At 39.9% G+C, this 13794-nt stretch overlaps 2 long non-coding RNA genes across 3 annotated transcripts; one reads left to right on the forward strand and one right to left on the reverse strand.

The window, feature by feature from the left end:
• Positions 92 to 2794, forward strand: LOC110393770. Of its 2 annotated transcripts, XR_002435190.1 has the most exons (4): positions 92 to 378; positions 1454 to 1550; positions 2372 to 2408; positions 2690 to 2794. It is a non-coding gene; the product is annotated as an uncharacterized LOC110393770 (long non-coding RNA). The 2 variants fall into 2 exon arrangements; XR_002435191.1 differs by lacking the exon at positions 2372 to 2408 and having other exon boundaries at positions 2690 to 2790.
• Positions 2001 to 13198, reverse strand: LOC110393772. Its single transcript, XR_002435193.1, has 3 exons — positions 13009 to 13198; positions 2717 to 2880; positions 2001 to 2114 (listed from the first exon to the last, which is right to left on the reverse strand). It is a non-coding gene; the product is annotated as an uncharacterized LOC110393772 (long non-coding RNA).

Consider the following 13794-nt stretch of genomic DNA (forward strand, 5'->3'; position numbering starts at 1 on the left):
GAGGGCGGAGCTGTTTTGCAGCTATCTGGGAGCAACGCGCGCCGGTGGTACGGCTGAATAGTGCAGCGTAAAGCAGCCTTAAAAGAGCCGTGTCCTCCTGCTCCCTGTACTAGAAATGACCAGTTATGGCTGTCATGGCCGCGGATTGATGTTTTTTTCCTAAGACACCAGTTATGGTTTGCGTTGTCTGTTACAGAAATTGATCGACGTGTTTTACTTAAACGTTTGAATTTTTCAGAGTATATTATTAAAATTCCAGCTGAATTCCAAGCATTCAGTCCTCGCTAGAAGCACGCTGGGTCACTGCAAGGCCCAGCACACTGAAGGACGTTGGTGTAAAAACAGATCAGCACACTACGTGGGATTAAGAAAACACAAGTGGGTGCTGTGCCCTTATTATCTGATAAGTAATAGTAAATTTTGTAAAAACCACCTTTCAAGGGCCAGCTGGTAAGGCAGAAGAGAATAGGGAAGAGAAGGGCACTTAAAAGCAGGAGGGGGAGCGACTTCTTACACGGTCTAATAGTGATAGGACGAGGGTGAATGGCTTCAAAGTAAAAGAGAGATTTAGATTAGATGTCAGAGGGAAATTTTCACTGAGAGTGTGGTGAGGCAGTGGCACAGGCTGCTCAAAGAAGCTGTGGGTACCCCATCCCTGGAGGCACTCAAGGCCAACTTGGGTGGGGCCCTGCACAGCCTCAGCTGGTGGCAGGGCTTTGAGGTCCCTTCCAACCCAAACCATTCCAAGGAAGGAAGATAAATGCATTAGCATTTAGAATGTACTAAAATAGGGGGGGGGGGGGGGTCACTTAACTGTCTAGATAGACTGCATCCAGCAAGATCAGAAGGATGGAGTCAGGCAATTGTACCCTACAGTTATTCCTTCAGGGGAATAGGAGGATGCTACCCTCAGTCTTCAATCTTGCTGAAGAGACAACTCATTTTTAATATTCCCCTGCAAGTACTCACTCATAAAAATAGGGACTTCAGGCCCTTCACTCCTTACTGAGCACTGCACTAGTTAGCAGGAGGGAAGGGCAGGAACAGCATGACAGTTCCATGTGCCAGTCACCATGTGACAGCACATATAAAGAGTGACAGGGTTTTATCAATTAGCACCCCCTAATCTCTAGGTATGAGTCTATGTACTCATCTCAGACCACTACAGATCCATGTTTCTCTCCTCAAACAAAACTGTCCTTCAAAAACTATCACTTACTCTGCCTATGACTGCATTCCATTATGTTTCCAAAACATTCAGGGTTGCAACATGTATTCTCTCTTGGAGATGTACAAAGTATGCAGAAAGTACTTAACACTGCCTGTTATGCACGATAAGGATATATCTGATTTACAAGAAGCTGGGAAATTGGGTACACAGACTGCACTCTTGCTCTTTCATGGGAAAAGCAATTCAAGAGGGCCACTAACAATTCACTTTTTGTATGTGTAGGACAAAATGCATAACACAAAGGGAAGAAAAGAGACTGACTGCCAGCTTCGTGAAGGAACCTGTATTTATGAATCCACTCTGCAAAATGTGACATGTGGTATGTTTCAGTTGGAGATGTCTAACATGAGAGAGATTTCAACTGCCATGTGCTAGATAAAAGTCATTATAACATCTTATCATGCCCCTCACCTCTATCAAAGTATGCCAGGGCAGTACTTTGTATTTCATAGGCAGTGCTGTCTCACAGATCTTGGGCTGATGCAAAAGCTGGTTAAATCAGTAGTCTGCATTTGGTTTTGAGTTCAGCTGCTTATAACATTCTGCTGTGGCATGAGTGAAGGAGAAAAAAGATACAGTGTACAGAACAAGAGGCACAGGAATGGGAGACTGTATGGTCAAGGGACTTAAAATTAGGTCATTCGCTTAAAAAAACATCTGAAAATAGGAAATAATATATACAATATCTACATTTCTCAGAGAAGAAATGTATGGGCGGCATTCAGTTCACTTACATACAGCTTTAGAAGTAAGCTGCTGTAACTGACAAATTTCCCTTCTACTCTGCCAATGTAATGAAGAGTGAAGTACTTCTGTAATAGCTGAGTCCTTCCACCTTCTTCCAAGCTGTGACTTGTCCTCTCTTGTCCATAATCACAATAAGCTGTCACAAGACAAACAGCATGAATAGCTGTGAGGAGGTAACTACAAAGAAAGTGGCCTGTTCTTGAGATTTGGCCTCAGCTGGTTCAGCCGAGCTCAGGATCTCTGATTTCACTGCAGTGACAGCGATATATCAAAGATCGGTAGCAAGCAAGCTAAAGCAACCGTCAGAAAATCCTACTCATGCTGTCTTGGACATTAAGATTAATGCTGCTCTGCTTTTTGCAGTCCCTTTACTTTTATTCTCTTTGTACGTAGGTGCAGCTGGAGGCAAGGATCTCCTTCATCTCTTAAAGTATGTTTGCATCATTTGATAGTCAGTACAGTAGGGCATATTTCAATTTTATACATATTTTGGTTTAAATCAAAGAAGCACACTTATATCAGAAAGAGAAACTAATTCAGTACAGTGCTGCTGTGAAAATGATGTAGTTGCATCAAGTATTGGCTAGGTGGCTCCTGATCAAAAATTATCCATACGTCATGTTGAGTTTCAAAGTATCTCTTCATAGCTATATTATGTTATTTCCATGAATATTGGTTGAAACAGTTGTAAGAAACTTAATTCTTTTTTAGTTCTATTTAAAATTTCAAGATGCTTACCAGAAAGCAACCATGCCAGTAAGTCATAGAAGCACTTGCTGTAGAAACAACACACCTTTCTGTGTAGCCGACTGGAAGGAGTCTTCAGGTGTGGGCACAACATTTTTCCCAGAGGAGGAATCCACAGCCAGAGAAGAACCAGCATATCAAAAGAGAATATTGGGCTGGCAAGAGGAAAACATAAATGGAGAATACAGTATTAAAAAAGAATTCAAGAATCCGTGAAAGAAGACGTTTCACAGTTAGAAAAATTATCAATTTTGCCCCTTCTAGATCCTCAAGAGAAGCCATTCATAGAAATGAGGGAGTCGTTGGATTGCATTCTTAAAGACGCTCCTATTAAAAAAAAAAGTCTTATTTTCTCACTCAACCACATATGCCACTGTTCGAGATATATCCAAGTTTTAGTACTAAGAAACAGTTTTCTGGACTGGATAATTTGAACATGGATAACAAAACTTCTAGGCAAGAAGTGATGGTAAGATTTCCTGCTATTTCAGAGGAGTATTGAATGATAATACCACTCTCAAAACAGTACTTTAAATAACACGTATTGTAGTATCTTATATGTGAGCTTGGGGCTTCCCAAATGTATAATGTAAAAGAGAGGCATTAAGAATATTGAATGCAGTTGTTGGAGTTGCACTTTGAATTAGAATCATAGAATTGTGGAATCACAGAATGGTTTGGGCTGGAAGGAACCTTAAAGACTGTCTAGTTCCAACCCACCCATGAGCAGGGTTGCCACTAACTAGACCAGACTGCCCTCCTGGCCTTGAACACCTCCAGGGATGAGGCATCCACAACTTCTTTGGGCAGCCTGCTCCAGTGCCTCACCACCCTCTGAGTAAAAAAAAAGTCCCTTCTAATATCTAATCTAAAACTCCTCTCTCTTAGTTTAAAACCATTCCCTCTTGTCCTATCACTATCAGACTGTAAAGTGTCAGTCTCCATTTTACTTATAAGCTCCCTTTAAGTACCAAAGGGCCAACGTGGTCTTCCAAGAGCATTCTCTTCTCCAGGCTGAAGAAGCCCAGCTCCTTCAGCCTTTCTTTGTTGGAGAGGTACTCCACCCCTTCGACCATCTTTGTGGCCCTCCTCTGGACCCACTCTAAGAGCTGCACTCAGATTGGTGTCTGCAAATTTGCCAAGGGTGCACTTGATACCATTGTCTAGATAACTGATAAAGAAGTTGAAGAGCTTCTGTCCCAAGGCAAAGTCCAGAGGTAGTCCACAGGGACTGAGTTCTGAATGTAGAGGGCAGTACATTTTCACTGAAGTCCCCCTTCAGATAATGTTTACTTTTAAAAAAATTTATATTTAAGATGTTTGTAGATTACAAATGATTACAGATCACAGATTAAATTCTCTTGGTAGGCAGCCACTAGAAAGCAGACTGACCCATCGAACAACAATAGTGCATCATCTGATTTCTTCTTTAAGAAGATAATGTATATACCATGCCTGATAGAATTAAGCAGAGAACTGAAAAGGGGTATAAAGAACAATGTAACACAGTACAAACAAGAAAGTTCTGACAGAGAGCTTCCACCAGAATCTGTACGATGCTTTTCCCTATAAATATGGAAAAATAAAAAGAAAACTGTTCACAGTTTTATCTTTTTCAGTTACTGATAGTGCAAGAAAAAAAACTAAAAACAAACATTTAAAAACTATGAATCAAACTCTGCTCCTGTGTATTACTAGCTTTATTATAGTGTATAGCAATTTCAGTAAAAAAATTGTATGACCTATTATGTAAGTTACTATAAGATATTCTGACTGTCCCACACCTTCCAGCAGACTAACTCAGTAGCATTTCAAGGATTTTTTTTTGCCTTCTTCCCCTATCTTCAGTGAGTAACATCTCACTTCTATTTCTTTTCTCCAAATTCAGTAAATACATTGTTGCATAAATCACTGCAAGACATTTCTTATTGCTTTAATGTAAACATCTCATTTTTTCCATTTTCAACAATAAAGTGTTTTGGCCAATCATTTAATTTTCATTTCTTGTTTGATTTTCATTTGTTTTGCTTTGTTTCAATTCTTGCTTTAAGGTAAGAGAGTACTGTAGTTAGGCCAAAATCTGACAGTGATGCTCCTTAGACTCTCCCCTAGAGCTTGATGCAAGTACCGTAGAAAGGTGGGATCCTTCGTTATTTATAATGCTGGTCCACACAGACTTATCTTTATAGATTGAAAATTTCCACAGAAGTTAGTGAAGAAGTAGTTTGAATAAATAGAACTGTGAGTGTTGTCTCTTTGCTTGTTAATATTAGAATGACAGAACCCTAATAGTTCTGTAACAGTAAGGGGAAACTGACTCAAATTTATCCTCTATTGCTTTTCTATTTAGGGAAAGCAGATGTCTGTCAAGACAAGGTGATTTTTTTTTCTAATTAGTTCATGACAGAATGTGGTTGTCTCCCCAGGAAATGCCTAAAGCTGGTAACGAATTTTCACTCCAGCATTCCAAGATGTCACTTGCTCCTAAAGAAGAATATAACCAGGAGACATAAGCAATAAAGGGATTTTCTCCACTCATAGAAAAGGAAGCCCCTGTCCAAGTCCTTGTAAAGCATCCTTAGATATGTGTGGAACAAAATACTCCAGTTACCGTTTGGAAAAACTATCATTTTAAAAATGAGAGAAATGAGGTTCAGTGTTGGCTTCTAGTCACGCAGGAAGCTTTTTTTTTTTATTCAGTGCTATCAGATGTCTTGAGGATTCTGAGACTGAAAAAAAAAAAAAGCCCTTCAGAAGGGCATAGAAGAACTTAAATGTTATCTCCTTCAAATAAAGCATGAAGTAGAACTGAAGAACACATCTAGGAGTCAGTGTTTGAAGATGGACCATACCACACATAGGAAGGACAAAAACACATGGGAACTGCAGAATCTCAGAAAAAAAGATGGAACATGAGGTTAAGATTGTAATTTCAGCTCTGCATATGCTGCCATGCCGCTGAATTTACTCCAGCTTTTTCAGTATCTTCCCTGGGTTGGGGAGGTACAAGACCAGATGCATTAATCTAGATGCAGTTCAACACTCACTGAAAAGACAGGTAATAATCACTCACCTCAGTCTGCTGGCTGTGCTCTTCTTGATAGAGCCCAAGATGCTCTTGTCCCATCTTGCTGCTTAGATACACTGCTGGCTTATGGCATCTTAGTGTCTACAAGGACCTCCCAGTTCATTTTGTGTAGCATAAAGTGTAATGTCTACGAATTTGTCATCTCTTCAGTTTCCCTTTTTTTTTTTTTAAACATTGACAACACTACCATGGCCATAAGTGTCTGTCTTATTTATTGATGACTCCATATGAAATTCTGTGAACATATTCTCCCGGTCATATTTTATTCCCTTGTTCTGCAGACACTAGGCTTTGAATATACATATATATATTTTTTTTTTACCACATAGGATAAATGACACTGGTCTGCTATTAAATTATTTTCCCGTAATAACATTTCTAAACACATCTCAGTAGACACTCTGAAGTTTTTATTCAAGCACATACTACACTAGTTTCCATAATGTATTCTGTATTTTAATACTAAAAAAGAAAATGTATGAAATAAATACAACCTTACCTGTGAAATGTACTGGTGGCTCAGGACCTTAAGAAGGCTGGAGCATTCCAGTTTCTCCTAATAATTCTCTTTACTATTTGTCGTAGTTGGTCTCAGTCAAGACACTACAGTTATTCAGTTAACTCAAAGGAAAGGCAGTGACAACCTCTTCGCTAAATTTTCATTCTCTATCTATTCAAACTTTGTTAATTTTCCCCCATTTTTATACTCTCTAGGGCAGAGACTATCTTTCTATCACTGAACATAACATGAATAATGAAACAATTACTAAACTGCAAGAAAAAGTGAAGAGCCTTATCTGTGAGAAGAAAACATTGCAGAAAAGGGTAGATCTTCCTGAATGCCTGGGGGAGTGTAGAAATAGGTCTGTCCAGCTGATGAAGAAAGGTTCTGTAGTCCAAGAACATAGAAGTCTTAGTAATCCTTTTTACTAGACTGAATATGAGAGCTATTCATTTGGTTCACAGTGTCTCCATCACAATTTTCATGCACTCTTCAAATTATTGCTTATTTGATTTTGATTATGTCCAGTTAATATATGATTGTGCCCAGTATTAGACATCATATTGATTACATAGTTTTCTATCATGATAACATCTATGGAGATTTAATTACCAGATTTCTAGGTCACTTTGGAAATTACTCAAAAAAAAATCACCCTTCATCTGTGATTCTAGGTTTAATGTCTGTAAAATTAGTCACTTCTAAAAAGTTTCCATTATAGCGTAAGCCAAAACTAGACAAATTATTTGCACTTATGATGATGTACACTTAATTGGGAAGATCATAAAGAACTGATCTTTCAAAGGGACCTAGAATGGTTCAAGCAGTGGGCCAAGGAAAACCTCTTGGGGTTCTACAAAGCCAAGTGCAAGGTCTTGCACCTGGGTTGCAGCAACCCCCACTAACAATACAAGCTGGAGAAGAAAGGGATAGAGCACTATAGAGCCCTGCTGAGTAGGACTTGGGGGTACTAGTGGATGGCAAAATGGACATGAGCCAGCAAATGTGCCCTCACAGCCCAGATAGCCAACAGTATCCTGGGCTGCATCAAGAGAAACGTAGCCAGTAGGGTGAGGGAGGCGATCCTGTTCCTCTACTCTGTGCTGGTGAGACCTCACCTGGATTATTGCATCCAGATGTGGCATCCTCAGTAGAGGAGAGATGTAGACCTGTTGGAGCACGTCCAGAGGAGTGTCATAAAAATGATCAAAGGGATGGAACACCTCCCCTGCAAGGACAGGCTAAGAGAGTTAGGGCTAAGAGGCTAAGAGAGTTAGCCTGGAGAAGGCTCCGAGGAGATCTGATAGTGGCCTTTCAGTGTCTAAAGAGGGACTGTAAGAAAGAGGGCAGACTCTTCAGCAGGATCTGTTGTGATAGGCCAAGGGGAAACGGTTTCAAACTAAAAATAGGGAGATTTAGATTAGATATAAGGAAAAAGCTTTTTATAAGGGTAGTGAAGCACTGGAACAGGTTGCCCAGAGAGGTGGTAGATACCCTGTCCCTGGAGACATTCAAGGTCAGGGTGGAAGGGGGTTCTAAGCAACTTGATTGTTGTAGGTTGTCATAGATTGTAGGTGCCCCTGTTCATTGCAGGAGAGTTAGACGAGATGACTTTTAAAGGTCCCTTCCAACTCCAACAATTCTATGATTCTAAGATGATTCAAGAAATGAGAATCACATAGTTGAAGATGCAGAGTACTCTATGTGCAGTATCATAGAGCGTATACCAATCCTTTAGGAGATACCAGCAGGTATTTTCTTGGCAGGAACATTAAGGTAAGGAGTTTCTTCTCCATGACTAGGTAAGAGACTGACAGGATAACATAGGTGTCTACAGATTCTCCATTCTTACAAGGTTCTAACCATTACCACATTGGTCTCTATATTAATCCTGTGCGATCTGACCCACTGACTCACCTGGGGAACTTAACATCATTACAGTGCACATCAAACATTCCCTTACAGACTTCTGTAACTTATTCTTCTGGAGCGTCAGTTTGGCACACATTGTTATATTCATGTTGTTAAGAAGGTTGGTAACAACTGAAACTGTTTGTTATCTTCATAGAAAGGCTTAGGTCAGAAGGGACCTTAAAGATCATCTAGTTCCAACCCCTCTGTTGTGGAATCATAGAGTCACCAAGGTTGGAAAAAACCTCCAATATCATCTAGACCATCCATCTACATACCACCAGTATTTTCCCACTAAACCATGTCCCTTACTACAATATCTAAACATTTCTTGAGTACCTACTGGGACAGCGACTAAATCACCTCCCCAAGTCAGCCCATTCCAGCACCTAACCGCTCTCTCAGAGAATAATTCTTTTCCTAATACCAACCTGGCACATCTTGAGGCCATTCCCTCTAGTCCTATTGCTGGTTATGCGGGAGAAGAGGCCAACCCTCAACCTCCCTTCAGGTAGCTATAGAGAGCTATAAGGTCTACCCGGAGTCTCCTCCAGACTGAACAACCCCAGTCCCCTCAGCCACTCCCCATAAGATTTGTGCTCCAGACTCCTCACGGCTTCATTGCCTTTCTCTGGACACACTCCAGGGCCTCCATGCCTTCCTTGCAGTGAGGGGCCCAACACTGAACACAGTACTCAAGGTGTGGCCTCACCAGTAATGCGTACAGTGAGATGATCACTTCCCTGCTCCTGCTGGCTACACCATTTCTGATACAAACCAGGATGCCACCAGCCTTCTTGGCCACCTGGGCACACTGCTGACCCATGTTCATCCGGCTGTTAGCTAACGCCCCCAGATCCCTTTCCTCTATGCAGCTTTCCAGTCACTCTGCCCCAAACCTGTAGCAATGCATGGGGTTTTTGTGACCAAAGCGCAGGACCAGGCACTTGGTCCTGTTGAACTAGCCAGCTTGCCACCTGGCTAGGCAGAACTACATCAGATTCATTTCCATTCCTGAGGTCTCCCATGGTAAGTGTTCAACTTGTGCAAAAGGGAATGCTGGCCCCTTAAGTCACTATGCTGCCAGGCCCAATTTGTTTGATTTGCATTAAGAAATATGAATTTAATTTATAATTTTGATGTTAACCTCTCTGGCATTTCCAGCATGATTTTGACCAATATACAAGGAATAGCAGATAATAAATGGACATGATGAATCCTTAGTCCGGTACCACCAGAAATACAATAACAATTTGAATCTCAAGTCAAATTTTCTTCAAAATATTACACATGTAATTTATTATTAATCTTTTAAGATAATTTATTTAGGTTAGTCAATCAGGTTGTCTTTACTAGTGTGTCACAACTAAAACAAACTGGGGAAAGTCTTCTGAAATCAGGACTTTCCAGTTTTGTTCTTTCCTCATCACAGTGCAGCACCCTTCTCTCTGGTGAGGAGATGTTTGGACTAGATGTTTCTCTCCTCAGTATTTATAAAGGCTGCCTCTCTAGCCAGTGAAGGGTGGGCAAATCAGTAACGTGCAGTTCCTCAGACAGAGGAAGACAAAAATCACTAAAACAACAACCAAAATCATGGGAAAACTACTAGTTCATATGCTATCATAGAGACAAAGAAGCCAAGCTATGGCACACTTCTCATGTCATTTCTGCAAAGCCAGACTTTGCAGAAATGCAAAGGGCTACAGCCTATTGATGGTTCCAGCCACCAAAATAAGGTCCTTCCTGCATCCTAGTTGCATCACAGAATGAAAGAATCCATCATTTCAGAAAGACAGATTAGTTTAATGACTAGGGGAGAAATTGATTTCAGTTTTTTTTTCCCCTGTAATGGCACAATTCCATACAGGATTCAGGAGCTGCTCATCAGAAAGATGAGAACAGTACAAAACTGATCTGATTAGACCAGACCTACGTGACGATCACAAGGAAAAAAGAAAAGAGCTTCAGAGCTAGGGGTAGAGACATGATAAAAACAGACAAAAGAAAAACCATAGAAATACTTGTGATGGCTATCTGGGTGCCACACAGCTTCTGTCACAAAGGCTGTATTTCCTTCAGTGTTTGATTCATCGTGTGCTCTTTGGATGTACACATACAAAACCACATAAAACTTCTGATGGTGTGGATGATAATCTTCACACTGAGGTTACACTCGGTAGCTAGTGCTGTGCAAGCAGCTTCTCATCTTAAGGAAGTACCAAAGGCCTACTTCTCACATGACAGTTCTGTAACTTGCTATAAAGGATTAATAAAGGGTTGCAGAAATCCCCAGCAATTCAGAAACTGTCCCCTGCCTTCCGTGCTTTCCATTTCTGATGGATTTTTCCCCCCACTAATCATATGTAATATTATTTTATTATTTTTCAAGATTAAAAAACTAAAAAGTCACCTGGCATTGAAGGAAGAGGAATGCAACAGTCTTAGAGGAGAAAACGACAATCTCGATGACAAACTGAGAAGCATGGAGCTGAAGGTACCTTTGAATACCCTGCATGGGTAGAGGTGCACTGATAGATCTCTTGAAAACAAGCTGGCAAATTCAGTTGTGCATATACATAAGCAGTGTACTATGTCTCTTAGAGCCAATATGCTTCTAGGCCATGTGAGCTTTTTCTCTGATCTCCCAAGTGATAAATCTAAGACAAAGACAATTCTTGTATAACAACCACTTATGGTATTTCCACCTACATTTGGTACAATATTTTCCTAACAGAAGAGGAGGTTAATCTACAGCTGTTGCTATTTAAGGTAGATTGAAATTCACATAAGGAGATACTTAACAGGATTTAGTTCTTATGTCAGACATTCTGAAATTTCCTAAGGCAAGTAAGATGCAGGCAGGGGAGCTGATTAGTGTGATCCCTTCCCAATGCAGTAGATGCATTATTTATATATATGTGTGTGTGTACATATCTCAACTGTATTGGATCTAATAATTTTCCAATTTTTTTTTTTCAATGCAGGATCATGTGAGACAATGACTGAATAACCTGACATAAGGCTTGAGTTACTAGGCTCTAGGAGCCTTCTAGTATTGATAGGAAGTTATAAGAAAGCTGGAGTGACTGTAGTGATAGGACAAGGGGTAACAGTTTATATCTAATCAAAATCTCCCTGCTTTTAGTTTTAAGGAAGAAATTCTTCACTGTGAGGGTGATGAGGCACTGGAACAAGTTACCCAGAGGAGTTATGGATGCCCCATCCCTGGAAGTGTTTGAGTCCATGCTGAAAATATCTTTGGACAACCTGGTTTAGTGAGTGTTGTTCCTGCCCATGGCTGGGGGGGTTGGAACTAGATGATCTTTAAGGTCCCTTCAAACCAACCATTCTGTGATTTTGTGACTTCATGATATCAAAGCAGCTTTACTGATCTAGCTAGCTCTCATATGTGTTGTTTTACAAAAGTGTGCTTGAGCATGTGTTGAGCAAGAGTGAAAATATGTTCCTCATATGACAATTAAAAAAATCACCATTCTTTTGGTGAAATAATAGAGAAATATCTAATCTATGTCTCAGCTCTGCTAATATACAGTACACATAATAAAGTGGCAGTTGTTGTGGCACTGAACTACTAACTAGTGTCATTTCCTGCCAGAAGGGCAAAAAACAGACAGCTGAGGCTGGTAAAGAGCTCTCTGGTGTGTCTGCATTACACTGTAGAACATGGCACAGGGATCCCTTATCTAGTTCCCAATCATCATGGTTAGCAATGACAAATTTAATCTAGATTCTCCATTCTTCAGTTGATTTTTTTCTGCTTCTCACAAAAACGTCTAAGTTAGTCATGGCACTGAACACATCAGCTCTCCATTTATTTGCATCAGGTGGGTCTTGAGAGAGGTATCTTTTTCAGGTAAGTAGGGAATCTGCAGGTATTTAATACAATTTTGTTGCAATACAGAAACTGATTTTATTTTCTCTGGAAATTATAAAATGGGGAAAGCACTAACCTTCAAGGAACCTCTGCAATTCAGTCTAAAATCTAACAGATCTCATTAAGAGCATACGTGAACAGTTTTGTCTCCTGCACTGCTCCCCAGCTGGAAGCAGCAGACAGGACCCCCAGACCTGAGGCTTGTAATACTAGTACTCTCTGCTCTCATCACATAAGTTGACCCTTCAGTTACAACACCTTTGTAGGTGAAAGTGGGCAATCCTTACTGGAATCCATAGTTAATAACTGCCACACACTGTCATTTTGAGAAGTTCTGTAGTATTTAATAGGAACAAGTCTCCCAATGCCATACTAATTCTCTAAACTACAAAAGGTAATGAAGAGTTAATCCCTGACAATTATTTTGGAAGAGCAGGATTGCTTTTATTAATGCCAATTAAGCTAGCAATAAGGGGTTTCCATTAGAACTAGAAAATTTGGCTGAGCAAAATATACTGAAAACTGGATCAAGTCCCAGATTTGAAGCACTCACAGTGCAAAACCACTCAGGCAAACTATAGGAAAGGAAAATAAGGAAGAGACCTGAAGGGAAGTTGTTTCCCAAATTCATGCAAGAAACATGTCATAGACAAATCTAGTAATTGAAGCCAAATCTCTTACTTCAGCCATTAGACCCCATTTCCTTGCTTTTATCAGCTTGAAGATGTATAAGTCTCTACTGAATTCTACCATACATATGTGTGGAAGTTATAATAAAACACTTTTAAAAGAGAAATACTCACATACATAGCCTGTAAGACACAGCATTGCTTAAGAAACTTTTAGTGGAAGAAATATATCCCCAGAATAGTTAAATGTCAACTTACCAACATATAAAGGCATCTCATCACTGCATCGTTCAGACACGCAATGCATCCTAGGCATCAGTGCACTTGGACTCTTCTAGCCCATCTGACACAATTAACACCAAGCTGAGAACTATCTGCTACTTCTTCCAGATAAGTAATTCTAAGAATAGACAGCAATACTTATCCCAGTTTTCTCTTCAGATTTCAGTTCCTACTACAAAATATAGAAGGGTAGGCAGTCACCTATTATTTAGAGGAAAACATATTACTTTTGACACTTTCTGAAAAGTTGAAAAATCAGTGTTACTTGTGACCCCATAGAAAGTCCCAACAAAAATAATGAGCAATTTTCTTTATTTTTTAATTTTTTTAGAGTGCACACTGGATTAGGGAGTTACTCAAAGCTGTTGCATTGAATGGAACCTGAAAAGAATGGGGAAGTACTGCAGTTCTCAGAATACGATGGCACTGGTATGGATAGCCATAGCAAAGTGCAGAGAACAACAACTGATTAAAAAATACATTTTACTAATATGTAAAATTCTAGAAAAACTCAGGGAACAAGTGAAAAAATGAACCTCCTAATTTTACTATTAAAACGTTGCCCTACATTACAAGCAAAATCTCTTGTCCTTGACAGATTACATTGCAGCCAGCCTTTTCCTGGAAGGTCCCAGCATACTGTCCAAAACTGAGATACAGGAAGCAGACAATAGGAGAAGATTTTATGCATAAAATGCATTTTATGCATAGCGCTATTTCTAACCTTACTTTGTTGAATCCATCTCACACAAGCCACAGAGT

This window comes from Numida meleagris, chromosome 2 (assembly GCF_002078875.1).
Source record: "Numida meleagris isolate 19003 breed g44 Domestic line chromosome 2, NumMel1.0, whole genome shotgun sequence".
Lineage (NCBI taxonomy): Eukaryota > Metazoa > Chordata > Aves > Galliformes > Numididae > Numida > Numida meleagris.